Source organism: Pleurodeles waltl, chromosome 8 (assembly GCF_031143425.1).
Source record: "Pleurodeles waltl isolate 20211129_DDA chromosome 8, aPleWal1.hap1.20221129, whole genome shotgun sequence".
Lineage (NCBI taxonomy): Eukaryota > Metazoa > Chordata > Amphibia > Caudata > Salamandridae > Pleurodeles > Pleurodeles waltl.
The window spans coordinates 788,226,198-788,238,811 of NC_090447.1; positions in this window are offsets into that span (position 1 = coordinate 788,226,198).

Genomic DNA, 12,614 nt, shown 5'->3' on the forward strand with positions numbered 1-12,614 from the left:
AAGCCGCTTACCGCCGTGCAGAAGACCGCCAACACACCGCTGCGGCCGTGGAATTCCGCCACGGTCATTATGACCCAAAGCCCGGAATCTGTCAAAATTCAGACACCCACACAAGTCCACCACACCAAAGGTCAGTGATAAACTGGCGATGACAAAACCTCCACCGTCACGCTAACAGGAATACGCCCACACTATCACGACCCATGAATCCACGCGGCGGTCTTTCAACCGCGGTATTCCATTGGCGGTACACACCACTGCGCTCAAAATACACACACATTTACAAAACACTACCACATTGGACAATTCGAAATACACACACCTGATACACATACACACATCACTTCCACACACCCACAACGCTATAAAACACACACCCATAAACCCCTACGACAACAATTGTGACAGAAGGCCAGAGAGAGACACCACCATCTACAAACTAGCATCCACAGACACTCAACACCATCACTCACACAACATCCACGCACCTCACACAACACACCTCTAAATATCACCCCACACATCACAGCACACACCACCCCACACATCACCCACACCACCCCTTGGCACGGCAAAGACACCACAGGTTCTCTGAGGAGGAGCTCAGGGTCATGGTGGAGGAAATCATCCGGGTAGAGCCACAGCTATTCGGATCACAGGTGCAGCACACCTCCATAGCTAGGAAGATGGAGCTATGGCGACGAATAGTGGACAGGGTCAACGCAGTGGGACAGCACCCAAGAAATAGGGATGACATCAGGAAGAGGTGGAACGACCTACGGGGGAAGGTGCGTTCCGTGGTCTCAAGACACCACATCGCGGTATAGAGGAATGGCGGGGGACCCCCACCTCCTCCCCCACAACTAACAACATGGGAGGAGCAGGTCTTGGCTATTCTGCATCCTGAGGGCCTCGCAGGAGTAGCTGGAGGAATGGACTCTGGTAAGTCAATTCTTTACTATTACATCCCCCACCCTACCTGCATGCCATCACATACCCCTACCCTCGCCCTCACCCCATCACTCCTACTCCTCACACATGTCCCAATATCACAAACCACCCATCCCAACACCAAGCCCTGCATGCAACACCAAAGCATGGACACCCATCACCAATGCATGGCCACTGCACATACCCATACACCCCCCTAAACCATCATCACACAAGGTCCTACGCAGGAATGCAAGCAGTGGGGTTCAGGGTCACCCACACATTGCACACCATGGCACATACAGATGCAATAATCATGCCTTTACACCCCTGCAGGACCCCTACCCAACGTCACCGGACAGGAGGGTCCAGACATGTCCACTCCACCCACAGAAGAGGCCCACATTGATGACAGCAGCTCTGTCCAACTGGATCTAGATGACCCGCCCGGCCCATCTGGGACTCGGGACAGTCGGTTCCACTCACACTGGCACAGGCCACTTCAGAGCTTGCCCCCTCTGGAAACACCACCACAGCACCCACCCAGCGGTCCCATACCTCTGTCCCCATGACACGTCAAGCAGCAGTGTGTCCACCACTACAGGGAACCCAGGATAACCCACCACCCCAACAACACCAGGGACCTGGGGGCAGTGGTAGTGGACACACGGTTCAGGGGACAGAGGCCCAGGAACACAGGGGAACTGGGAGGGCTGCTGTGTGACAGGGGGAGGACAGGCCCAGGGAACCCACTCTGCACGAGGCCATCTCCAACATCCTGGGACCCTACCACCATTCCCAGGAGACGATGGCAACAGTACTGGCCAAGTTTCAGGAGACCCAGCGGCTGCAGGAGGAACAGTATTTGGGCTTCAGGGAGGAACTCAAATCCATAAATTCCACCCTGGGCACCATTGTAGGGGTGCTGAAGGAACTCCTCAACACCAGGAGGGACACTGTGGCACAACAAGGGGCCCCTGACACTAGCCTGGACGATGAACTGCCCACCACCTCTGCTGGCGCTAGTGGACAGGAGGCACCGTCACAGGACCACAACACCAGCACCCCACCCCCTGCAGATGGAGATCCACCCCGCAAGCGGTCCCTGAGATCCAGGACAAAGACAGAGAACAATGCCAAGACACCCGCCAAGAAAGGAGACCACCCTGATTGTCATCCTTTTGTCCCACTTTGTCACCCTGTCCATCCTTAAACTGCCCCAGCTCCACTTCCTATGCCCCTTTGGACAAAGCACCTGTGAGACTAATAGACTGGACTCTGCCATGGACATTCCTCCACCATCACCCCTCACCATTTACAACCCCCTCCAATATTGAGCACTTAAATAAACACCCTTGAAGCACAAAACAATCAGGAGTCTGTCTGTGATTTCGAAATAGTGTATTAGCAATTACAGTGGCAAAATGCTCTTTCAAATGTAATGTCAACATACCTATGTCACACAGCTCTAGTTCATGAGGAAACAAAGCAGATGTCTCACTGTGGGACCCACATCTGTGAAATCGTAAGGGAAAGTGACAAATCAGGGTCCATACACTGGGTGAAAATGACAGACAGTAGAGAGGTAGTGGATTAAAATCAGATGTAGGAGGCAGGTTTGTCTTCTTACCTGTGTCTCACTGGAAGTATTGCATGATCATTGTGTTCCTGTTGTCGATGTCCTCTTCTTCTGCTTCCGCGTCTTCACTGTCCACAGTGTCCCCAGCTGCCACAACACCTCCATCTGGACCATCCTCCTGCAGAAAAGGCACCTGCCGTCGCAAAGCCAAGTTGTGAAGCATACAGCAGGCCACGATGATCTGGCACACCTTCTTTGGTGAGTAGAATAGGGAACCACCTGTCATATGGAGGCACCGGAACATGGCCTTCAGGAGGCCGAAGGTCTGCTCTATAATCCTCCTAGTTTGCCCATGGGCCTCATTGTAGCGTTCCTCTGCCCTTGTCCTGGGATTTCTCACTGGGGTCAGTAGCCATGACAGGTTGGGGTAACCAGAGTCACCTGCAAATGGCGAGGGACAACTGTTAGACACACACTGACTCATAGGGACATCCACAGACCCAGACAACTATTCCCACTGATTTGGGTCCAGGTGCTCACCTAATATCCACACCCGGTACCTCTGGAGTTGCCCCATCACATAAGGAATGCTGCTATTCCTCAGGATGTAAGCATCATGCACTGAGCCAGGAAAGTTGGCATTAACATGGGAGATGTACTGGTCTGCGGAACACATCATCTGCACATTCATCGAATGGTAACTCTTCCGGTTTCTGTACACCTGTTCACTCCTGCGTGGGGGGACCAAGGCCACATGTGTCCCATCAATGGCACCTATGATGTTGGGGATATGTCCCAGGGCATAGAAGTCACCTTTCACTGTAGGCAAATCCTCCACCTGAGGGAAAACGATGTAGCTCTGCATGTGTTTCAGCAGGGCAGACAACACTCTGGACAACACGTTGGAAAACATAGGCTACGACATCCCTGATGCTATGGCCACTGTTGTTTGAAATTACCCACTTGCTAGGAAATGGAGTACTGACAGCACCTGCACTTGAGGGGGTATTCCTGTGGGATGGCGGATAGCTGACATCAAGGCTGGCTCCAACTGGGCACACAGTTCCTGGATTTTGGCACAATCAAGCCTGTAGGTGATGATCACATGTCTTTCCTCCATTGTCGATAGGTCCACCAGCGGTCTGTACACCGGAGGATGCCGCCATCTCCTCACATGCCCCAGTGGACGATGCCTATGGAGGAGAACAGCGAGCAGAGAGTCAACCAACTTGAGGTACATAAACACAGCTTACTCTGAAAATATTCATAAATCTAAATTTGCCTGTATGAGTGGTTAGGCAAGGCCTAGGTATGTGTGATGCAGTAAAAAAAAATGCCATGTGGGCCCCTGAAATGGTGACCTGTAAAGTGGGACAGGGGGATATGAGGTAACTGCGCTGGCGTTCTACACCATCGTGGTAGGCAGTCAAAGACCGCAGCACAATTCTGCATTGGTTAACATTGGGCCCTATGGGTCCCAGGAGCAAATGACAATGTACGCCGGCGGTGACGGTACGCACCGCTGTGGACGTGACCGTCATTTTCTATCTGTTCAATCACTCGATACCTGATCTTCAACAGGAGAGGACCTACACTGCAAGTGCTGCTGTGACCTCTGTCTGGAAGAGACAATGGCTCGTGTGTCCGGGGAAAGGGCCCCTGCTTTCAGCACGGAGGAGTTGGAGAAACTCGTGGATGGGGTCCTCCCCCAGTACACGCTACTCTACGGTCCTCCAGACAAACAGGTAAGTACACTGTGAGCATGCTGTATGGGCAATGCCTGTGTGGAGTCTGGTGGATGAAAGATAGGGGGGGTGAAAATGAGGCGTGCATTAAACGACGGTGAGTGCATGTGCGTCATGGCAAGGGTAGGGATGTGGGCCAATGACTGTTACTGTGCAGTTGGTAATTACTTATCTTTTCCCCTGTACAATTCCTGTAGGTCAGTGCCCACCAGAAGAAGGACATCTGGTGTGCCATCGCCAAGGAAGTCTGGACCCTGGGGGCCTACCACAGATGGAGCACCCACTGCCGGAAAAAATGGGAGGACATGCGCCGCTGAAGCAAGAAGACGGCGGAGGCCCAGCTGGGGATGGCCTCCCAACGTGGCTCATCGCACCATGACCCCCCTGATGTTCAGGATCCTGGCAGTGGCATATCCGGACTTGGATGGGCACTTGAGGGCATCACAGCAGACACAAGGGGGTGAGTACACTCTCATTCTGCTGATTCAGTGCGCATTTTAGGTGTCTGGGTGGGGGAGGTGGGCTGTGGGTTCCCCTAGGCCAGGGTGAGTTTGCTAGTTAAGTTCCCTACTTTAGGCAGGCCCTGTGGCACCCCACCCCATCTGTGTACAGTGCCAACTACACCTTGCAGGCTCCTGTGACATCCATGTGTGCAGAAATCGGCCATATCCTTGTAAGCCATGTCCCAGGGATTGAATAGTGGACCCCAAGTGCGCGGCGTAGTGCAGGGGGCTTCTGTGTCGGTCGTGTCCGCCAACGGTAGCGGTATTGCACGCACTGAACATGTCTTTCTTCTGTCTCCCCCCCTTTTTGTGGTTACCCTGTACTTTTGTGCATTAGCATCATCAGGCGGAGGAGCAGTGGCACCAGAGCAGGAGGGAGCTGCATCCCATATGGCCCTGGAGGGCGAGACTGCGGACTCTGAATTCACCAGTGGGACGGAGGGCAAGGGGAGCTCCACGGCAGGGACTGGAGCTGACACCAGCAAGATGGACTCCTCCTCTGATGGGAGCTCCCTTGTGGTGGCGGCCCCATCTGTGCCCCCCGCATCTACAGGTACAGCCACCAACCCCCTACCAGCACCGCCCTCCCAGCAGCCCCTCAGCCTTTGCCCCGTGCCCGCTCACCCAGGAGGGTGGGCATTACCTTCACCCCAGGCACCTCAGGCCCTGCACCTGTCACCCCTGCTGCCCTCAGTGCGAAGTCCATTGACCTCTTCAGGTCCCTCACTGTTGGGCAGTCTACCATTTTGAATGCCATCCAGGGTGTACAGAGGCAGTTGCAACAAACCAATGCATTCCCGGAGGGCATTGACTCTGGTCAGGCAGCCCTTCAGCGAGCTTTTCAGACTCTGGCCTCAGCACTGATGGCAGCCATTGTCCCTGTCTCTAGCCTCCCCCCTCTAACTTCCTCCACCCAGACCCACACACCTGTACCTCAGCCTATCCCAAGCATACCATCAGACCAGCATGCACACACCTCAACACACAAGGGAAGCTCTGGCAAACATAAGCACCACACATCCCACAGGCACTCATGCAAGCATCACACAGATGCAGACACACCAACATCCACTGCCTCCACTGTGTCCCCCTCCTCCTCGTCTCCCTCCTCCCTCCCAGTCTCGTCTCCACTCACACCTGCATGCGCTACATCCTCAGCCACTACGTCCACCACCAGCACACCCAACACCACACCCCGCTCATGAGCACTCACCACCCCCACTACCATTCACACATCCCCTGTGTCCTCTCCCAGTGTGTCTGTGAGGCCACCTCCCAAGGTACACAAACGCAGCCACACACCCACCCAACAGCCATCCACCTCATGACAGCCTCCAGCCCATGCACCTTCACCCAAAGTCACCAAATGTACACCGCCTACAACCACTACCTCTTCCTCCACTCCCAAACCCCCTCCAGCTACCCGTCCCACTGTTCCTAAGAAACTTTTCCTGGCCAGCCTCGACCTCTTTCCCTCACCTCCCCCACCCCGTCAGTGTCCTAGGGCCCGACTCTCCAGGTCCCAAACTAGCACCTCAGCCACAACATCGGCGGGACCAGTGGTGCCAGTAGTCACCGGATTATGGAGTGCACCAGGCAGCAGGGCAGGCAGTGTGGCAAGGAGCCAGAGCACGGACAGTCCCCCACCTGTCAAGCATAAAAAGTTGGACAGTGCCCGACAGAAGAGGGGTCCAGTTGGGAGTGTGGAGACAGCTGCGACACCATCCAAGGGGGGAAAGGGGCACAGTAAAAGCGGCAAGGCTGGGAAGAACAGCACGGCGGACAAGACCGCCAGCAGCCCCGCTTCCCAGGAAGCGACCGCCAGCAGCAGTCCCGCTGCCATAGACAGGACCGCCAGCCGCCACACTGCCCAGGAAGCGACCGCCAGCAGCAGCTCCGCTGCCACAGACAGGACCGCCAGCAGCCCCGCAGGGCAGAACAAGACCGCCAGCAGCTGAACCGCTGCCCAGGACACCGCCGCCACAAGCAGCGCTGCCAAGGACACCGCCACAAGCAGCGCTGCCCAGGACACCACCGCCACAAGCAGCGCTGCCAAGGACACCGCCACAAGCACCGCTGCCCAGGACACAGCCGCCAGAAGCCCCGCAGGCCAGTCAGCGCAAATGATTCCGATGCTACTTAGTCCGCCATGGGCAGGATGAAGCACTCTGGGCACAAGGCCCCCTCCAGAACCAGTGGAGAGATACATCCACTACCTCTGTTCTTGGCACTATGAAGCACTCTGGGCACAAAGCCCCCTCCAGAACCAGTGGAGAGATACATCCACTACCTCTGTCCTAGGCAGGATGAAGCACTCTGGGCACAAAGCCCCCTCCAGAACCAGTGGAGAGATACATCCACTACCTCTGTCCTTGGCAGGATGATGCACTCTGGGCACAAGGCCCCCTCCAGAGCCAGTGGAAAGATACATCCACTACCTCTGTCCTTGGCAGGATGAAGCACTCTGGGTACCAAGCCCCCTCCAGAACCAGTGGAGACTGTTATCCACTTGAGAGACTGTGGCTTTGCACTTTTCAGGATGGAACAGTGGGCAAACCACCCACTGTAGAGACTTGAGAGACTGTGGCCTTGCACTCCCCAGGATTGAACAGTGGGGAAACCACCCACTGTAGAGACTTGAGAGACTGTGGCTTTGCACTCCCCAGGATTGAACAGCGGGCAAACCACCCACTGTAGAGACTTGAGAGACTGTGGCTTTGCACTCCCCAGGATTGAACAGCGGGCAAACCACCCACTGTAGAGACTTGAGAGACTGTGGCTTTGCACTCCCCTGGATATAGCAGTGGGCAAACCACTCACTGTAGAGACTTGAGAGACTGTGGCTTTGCATTCCCCAGGATACATCAATGGGCATGGAGCCCCCTCGTGGATCTGGCGTCGTGCACTCAACCGGCTGAGGTGCCCCCCTTCCCTTCCCCCTGAGGTGCCTGTTTTGTTTCTATCTGATACCCCTGCAGTGTTCTCTCAATTTTGATCGGGTATTGAGTGTGAGCCTCACCCATGCCTTTTGGGCCCAGTGATCCACAGACTATGATGGTGGAATCCCTTGGACTTGTGTTCTTGGTGTATATAATTGTATATCGTATAAATGTATATATTTGTATATATTTTAGATTAATGTCTTTGAATATATCCAATTATTCGACTCATTTCCTTTTGTCCTTGCATTCTTCCAGGGGGAGTTGGGGGTTGTAACTGTGATGTATCAACATATACTTGTGTGTGTGTTGTAGTGGACGAGGGAGGGGGTCAGGGTGTTGCGGGTTGCGTGTGTGTGTCACTGTTTTTTCCCTCCCCCCGTGTCGTAGGTGCAGTACTCACCGTTGTCTTCGCCGCCGGCGTTCGTGCTCCTGGTAGAGGAGCAGGAAGATAAAGGCTGGCAGTATTTGGATCTCCGGTTCCATGGCGTCCTGGTTCCTCGTGGGGTGTGTAGAGGTGAGCGTTTTCCCTTCTGTGTACTGTTTCTGCCGTGTTTTTGTTCGCGTGAATCCGCCCTGGAAAAGGTGGCGGATTGGTGGGTTGTAATTCTGTGGGTGGTACATAGTCCTCCGCCTGTCTGTTGGTGGTTACCGCTGTGGTGTTTGTTTGTAGCGCCGTGGCGCTCGGAGTGTTAAAGTGGCTGTCTATGTTGGCTGTTTCCGCCACGGTGGTAATTCCATTTTTTTACCGCCAGCCTGTTGGCGGTTTTACCGCCGCTTTAACACCGACCGCCAGGGTTGTAATGACCACCTATGTATTACTTCCTTCTTTAGACTCTTCGGGCTTGATCTCCCAGGCTGTTCAGTCTCTGTGTACCCATAATAAATTACTTTACTGTATCTAAGGAGCAGGCTGGTCTTTGGTTTCTGAGCTCAACTGAGCTTAGCTGATTTGGCTTCAACATCACTACTACCCAATACCTAACAAATGTTATCCCCCCAGGTAAGTAAACTTAATTTGGGAAGTGACAAACAGTGGTCTATGGAAAAGTAAACACTGGACAGGTGTTTGAAGTTACAGAGACAGAGTAACTGGGAGGAAAATGCATTTCCCTCCCAGGTGAGAACACTTCATTTGAGAGTTAAGAGACATGGGCCCTTGGACAAGAGAATACTGTGCTGGTGTTTATAATTAAAGAAACAGGGCCTGCTGGGAGTTGCAGTCATGTAACTCCATGTACTACACACACTATAATAAAGGCTTCCTCCCAGGTGAGTACACTTCAATTGAGAGTTAAGGCACAGGGGTCCTTGGACAAAAAAACATTGTGCTGGTGTTTGGAGCTAAAAATACAGGACCTGCTGGGATTTGCAGTCATGTAACTCCCTGTAACACACTCACTATACAAATGGTTTCCTTCCAGGTGAGTCCACTTTGATTGAGAGTTCACTAACAGATGCATTGAAGCATGTGACCATTGCACTAGCATTTGTAGTTACAAGACTAGTGCCTGCTGGGAGTTGCAGCCATGTCAGACCCTGTACTACACTCAATATCCACATGTCACCTCTTCAAGTGAGTACACTTCAAATTTGAGTTGCCAAATAGAGGTCTTTGGACAGCTGGACACTGGGCTGGTGAGTGGAGTGACACTAACAGTGGCAAAAGGTGATCAGTGGGCATGTATAACATAGCATTTTGGTGACATTTCTAGTGTTGTGACTTACCAGACTTCACTCCCCCAGGTAGGCCTGTCATGCCCTCAGGATGCAGGATGGCCAAGACCTTCTCCTCTCAGGGAAAGAGATGTAATGGGGTACTGGGAGGGCCAATGCCACTTTTCTTGCCCTGCAGCCGGTGCCTGGAGACCAGGGAACAGACCCTGCCCCGGAGTTGTCCCACCTCTTCTAATGTCCTCCTTTGTGCACAGGGTGGTGCCTACAGCATTGACTCTGTCGACTATCCTGTCCCACATTTTGATTTTCCTGCTGACAGGAGTATGCTGGACTTGTGCTCCAAACAATTGTGTCTCTATTCTTACGATTTGCTCCACCATGATTCCTAACTCATCCTCAGAATAACAGGGATTTTTTTATGTGACACAGTGGGAAAAAAAAACGTGTGACAGTTACTTGCTAAAAAGGGGAAGTGCAAAAGGTTGTGACTGAACAAAAGTGTATGCTGGTTGTGAAAAGAGATGGAAAGAAAAAAATGGTGCCTAAAATTTGTTCTGTGTACAAAGAGGTCACTCTGGATTCAGTGTTTTGCGTTGGAAATGCAAAGGATTGTGGTGTGTGAAGGGGTGTGTTTCATAGTGTGGTTTTCATATGAGTTGAGTGTGGCAAGGTGTGTCAGCTCTGATGCTTTCAAATTCATCCAATGCGCAGTTGTGTATTAATTTGATGACCGTGGACGCCATGGTGACTGTGTGATTGTAATACGGTCAGTGGTTGGTAGTGGTGCTGTCGGCACTGGAGGTCATATCGGCTATTTCCAGCCCACCTTTTTTGGCTGGTAGTCAGCGATCCTGCCTGTATAACCTGTAATAGGCCAGCCTGAAAGACTGCCAATATGGCAGTCTTATTAGGACCGCCAACTTGGCAATCTGGTAGTCCGACCACCAAACTTATAATGAGGCCCACTGCCTATAATGTAAAGTCATATAAAATGGCAACAAGTAACAAACTGCTATCAGGGTCAAGCTTGTAAAATGTTACATTTATGAACAATCTGGGCACTAAAACAACTGTGGCAAAATCTAACAATATGACTACAGTACCAGGACGCACTTTAAGAAGTGCACTCCCCAAAGGCTGGATTTTTCACATAGTTGTAAATTGCATTTGATGCCACATTGCTGCCAAATTGAAATGGCTACATTTGGCTAGTTTGAAGCTAATCATTGATAACTGAAGTATTTCTTTTTTAAGAAGCCACGGGGGAGCTCACATTGATTAAAAGTTCAAAATGTACACTGGGAAGAAATGTATATAGGTCATGGAAAAAAGTGGCAGATTTATCATAGTGTTGCACTGTCCGTGCATCATGCAAGGTAACACGAGGGCAACACAATACTAAAGTTAGATTTACTAACCTACGCAAGGTGGTTGATAAATTTGTAGTGACACAGGGCAGCACAAGTCACTTGTGTTACTCTGCTCCAGGGAGGTCTTCTATAGATGGAGTACAGGTGATCCTACACATCTACCTATTGATTTTGATGCATTCACAGATTTAAGAAGAGTGGTAGATCTGGGAAGCATCACTGACATAATATCGATCCATAGAAGGTCTAAACACAAAAATATCAGAAATTAAACATCGATTAAAAAAGAATTGACTCTGTAAACAACAATAAAAACAACACAAATATCGTTGTTAAAAATATCGATTTTTACATATAATAAAAACATGGAAATCAAAAATATAGTTATCATTAAATAGACATAAAATATATAAAAAACATTGATTCACACAATATTGACTACAATATTATCACCAAAATAATTAAATAATCATTAAAAAAAGATAAAACATTTTTTCACACAAAACAATTACTTTAAAGGATCCCAAAACTTTTTATATACATATTTAAAATAAATAAAAATATATCACATCAACAAAAAGTTTACCATTCATGTCATGCAAATTATGCTGGTCATTATGACATTGATGGTGAGTGAAAAGTGGTGGTAATATCACCAACAGGCTGGCGGTAAATATTGCCAAATTAAATATTGCCAAATTGCGGTGATACCTCACATAGACAGCCAAAATACCACCCCAACTGCCAGGGCATTAACACCACTGAATACGGCGGTAGACATCAACAGCCAGGCAGAAGCCAAGGTACTGCCCACCATATTATGACATAGCAAACCACCACGATTTCCAGGGCGGTACCAACGCCATCAAAAGCCTGGTGGAAAAAGAACACAGAAAAAAAAGTCTCACCAACAGGTACACAGAGGACTCCGCCGCCGCCATGGAACCTGAACTTCAAGTCTTCCCGATGCTATTCTATACCATGCCCCTCCTGGAACACCAATGGCGATGAAGATGACTAGGGTGAGTACAGTCACCTAGCACAGAAGGGAGGGAGGGAGGAAAAGGAGGTGTGACACATACATGCACAACACACACCATACACAGAACCAGCTGCAGAGTTAAATCAGTGTCACAGGACACACGTTAAAATAAAACAAGAACAACTATGAGAATCAGCAAGCACTGTAATTTGATGCCAACAGCCACCATATTGTCCATTTGATTCTAAATGTAGGCGACAAGATTCAGAATGGGCCAATGGCCAGTACCAAGTACAAAAGGGCCAGATGGCCGCAGTGCACAGTCCAAGGCCCAACTTGACTCCTGACAACTTCCAGAATCCACTGTTCAGGGGCTTCATGTTGGAAATGGGCAGGCACCTCAGGGAGAAGGGGGGACTGGTGGGGGGCACCTCAGCTGAAGTGGGGAACTTGCCCACTTGTTCTGGCGGGGACTCCATGCCCATTTGCCTTTGTTGGGTAGTGCAAGGTCACAGTCTCTGAAGTGGGTAACTTGCCCACTGGTTCTGGAGGGGGCTCCATGCCCATTTGTCTTTGCTTGGGAGTGCAAGGCCACAGTCAATCAATCAATCAACACAAGCTTTATTCGGTCATAAATAACCATCAAAGCATAAAACCGCAACAATCCAAAAATTACACACTTGATGAAAAAAATAAAAATAATAAAGTTAAAAACATTAATCAACAGTCATAGTGAGATGAAACTCTCATTCCATATCCTGCAGCATACATATTTTATAAAATCTAAATAGGATTTGAACTGGGGATACCACTTAAAATCAAGGAATTGAGTAGTCAGTCGTCCATATGATGTACAAAAAAGATAGTTATTTCTGACAAAGGACCAATA